Source organism: Salmo salar, chromosome 19 (genome assembly GCF_965601325.2).
Source record: "Salmo salar chromosome 19, fSalSal1, whole genome shotgun sequence".
Lineage (NCBI taxonomy): Eukaryota > Metazoa > Chordata > Actinopteri > Salmoniformes > Salmonidae > Salmo > Salmo salar.
In genome coordinates, this window is record NC_138309.1 from 12,768,209 (window position 1) to 12,771,276 (window position 3,068).

A 3,068-nucleotide genomic window follows, 5' to 3' on the forward strand; every position below is an offset into this window, starting at 1 on the left:
ATAGACATAATATGACATTTGAAATGTTTTTATTCTTTTGGAACTTTTGTTAGTGTAATGTTTTTTTGTGTTTTTCACTTTTGTTTATTATCTATTTCACTTGCTTTGGCAATGTAAACATATGTTAACCATGCCAATAAAGCCCCTTAATTTGAAATTGAAATTGAAATTGAGAGAGAGAGAGAGTGAGAGTAGACAGAGAGATAGAGAGAGAGAAAGAGATTCAGCTGTGTAAATAGCAATGTGCTCCTCTGCTCTTTTCCAGTATAATGAACAGTGAACTGAATGTGGCTCTGGACTCTGCAGTGACTTGGTCACAGGATCAAAGTTCAGTTTATTACAAAGTATTTAAACTGACAGCTTATCATTATACTGGTCAATAGTTGACTGCACAGTGCACTTTTGACCCCATTCTGCTCGGAACACTAAAAGATTCAACTGAACAGCGGTCAAAATATGAAGATTTGGAATACTCAACTCACCCAAGCATGTTAAAATGCATTAGTACGACACTCAAAAATCCAAGCTGAGATAGAAGGGCCAAAGGTAATTTGGATCTATTCATATTTTATCATGACAGATTATAATGGCAGTTCTTGTATTCTTGTGGCATTTGCGTCCTTTGCCTTTGCAACCATGAAAAACAAAGTAAAATGACAAATAGTTACACATCATACATGTTTTTGTTTATATTGAACTGTTTATTAATGATACATAATGCAAGTCCTTTATACTTCAAAATGTTATGTTTTTGCGTTGTTTAAAGTACTTAGGGTAAGCAAATTGGCTTGTCCTAGTTGTGATGTATAGATTTGTAGTGATATGTTTTGGGGATTTTGAATGCATATTGTATATTGATCAATAAAAACATAGAAGGCTATTTAAATACCATTTTCTTTTACTAGTATAATTTGTGTCCGTCAGTATTATGTCATTGGTGTTACCGCCTTGAAAATCACTCATAACAAAGATATACAAGGACCTTGAGCATTCTCCCCAGTGGAAAACTGTTATCGAGGGAAGGATCTATAAAAAAGAAAATGATTAGCTAATTACACCCTTTCAGTATGTCATACATTTTGAGGATTCCACTAATCACGTGGTGTGTCTCAATCCAAAGTGCCACTTGGTTTTAGTCAATTTAAATGAAGGGAAATAACATTGTGAGCAAAATAATTCATCATATCACTTTAGCAAATATTTTTTAAAGGATTGATTGCGTAACAGTTGAACATTTGTGGCCTCCATTTCAGAAAATTGTACTAAAATGTCTCATTGGTGTTATCATCATTGGTGTTATTACTGCTGCTGGTGGCACAATATTATCATAATGGTAAACATTATTTAAAGTCATTAAGCTACAATATTAGTTGATTTAGAATTTGGAAGATGTACCCAAATACATTTAAATAAAATTAAAAACTAGAAAAAGGAATTTCATTTTTTCGAAAATGCCATGCCCAAATGCCACCGTAATTCAAGAAAGTATGTTTGAATCATTCCTGTTGTCACACCATGTGTGTATTCAGTCCTTGTCTGTGTGTGTTGTAATTTTGACATTGCTGATCATCAACTTTAATGCTTAGGGGACTGGGAGACTAGTCAGGATCGAGGGAAAGATGAATGGAGCAAAGTATAGAGAGATCCTGGATAAAAACCTCCAGAGCATTCAGGACCTAAGACTGGGGCGAAGGTTCATCTTCCAACAGGACACCTAATCACACAGCCAAGACGATGCAGGAGTGGCCCCGGGACAAGGGGTCTGAATACTTTCCGAATGCACTGTACTATACGTAGTTTGTGGTCTTCATTTCTAATGGGTTTTCTTTCAGAGAAAAATGTTCCCCCGGGTTCCCCTGAAGAAATGATCAATACCTAATTATAGAATACTGTGTGAGATACAATGTGCAATACTGTGTTTTCAGAGAGGGAGCGAGAAAGGGATTCCTCACCGTCTAGTTAAGGCTTTCAGATCACCTCACATCGATCCTTCACATGAAGTTGTCCTTTTAAATAATTTAACAACAATATGTCTTTTTCACTATACCACACTTGGGTAAACAATGTTGAGGATTGTTTCTATGAATACTAACAGAATCAGAACGATGGGCATATAGCCTACCATCAAATCAAACTTTATTTAAAGTGTATTTATCGCAACACATGGTACGGTAAAAACAGTACAAAAACAATACATTGGAATAACATTATTACCACAAATTCTGATTGTCTTTGCTTATCTTGTAGGTGGCTTGTCCATCTCACAGGGCCCCAGTAAGACTTTGGATCCGTAGGGTAAAGATAATAGATGTATTATTCATTGTGAGTGGAGATCACCTTATTATTCTGTAAGAGCTGCGTTCATGGTCACCAGAACACAGTCTGTGTCCCAATGCACTGGCATGGCCTTGTACTGTCTGTGAATCCAATGTTAGCATAACGTTATATGTAAGTTAGAGTAAAGACCAACAGTGGTCCTCTGTAGCTCAGTTGGTAGAGCATAGCGCTTGCAATGCCAAAATAGTGGGTTCTACTCCTATATGAAAAAATCATGCACTGTAACTCGCTTTGGACAAAAGCGTCTGCTAAATGGCATATATATAGAGATATATTATTTTATTATATGTTATAAAATACAGGATAAGTGCTTCATAAAGGGGCTCTAGAGGAAAGGGAGACACTCTAAATGCTACTCTGGACGAACATGTCACGTGTCATTAAAGAGGCTGTATTTGAACAGCTCCTGTCATAACTCAGTTATTATTCATGTGTGGATTATTAATATGGCGGAGTGTGTTATGCATGTGCATTTTAATAGCATGGGCAATAACAAGTGTTTTACATATAATGAGATTAGGCTACATTCAATAACCAGTCTATGGAGTCCATTTAGAGTACCCACACATAAACCTATACTCTAACAATCCACATTCACTGCGAACACATCTATGGCCATGTTTCCACCGCCATGTCTGCTAACCCCTTTGTTGGCATGGGCATAATATGTCTACAGGGACGGCTCCTATAACAGTGTGTTTGTATGTGAAGCTCTATGCAGTATAGGAGTA

The 3,068-nt window shown here is 36.5% G+C and overlaps 1 long non-coding RNA gene across 1 annotated transcript; it reads left to right on the forward strand.

The window, feature by feature from the left end:
- The first annotated feature begins 290 nt into the window (after positions 1 to 290).
- On the forward strand, positions 291 to 2,756 carry LOC123728988 (uncharacterized). The gene is made up of 2 exons (XR_006760685.2): positions 291 to 546; positions 1,587 to 2,756. It is a non-coding gene; the product is annotated as an uncharacterized LOC123728988 (long non-coding RNA).
- The last annotated feature ends 312 nt before the right edge of the window (positions 2,757 to 3,068 follow it).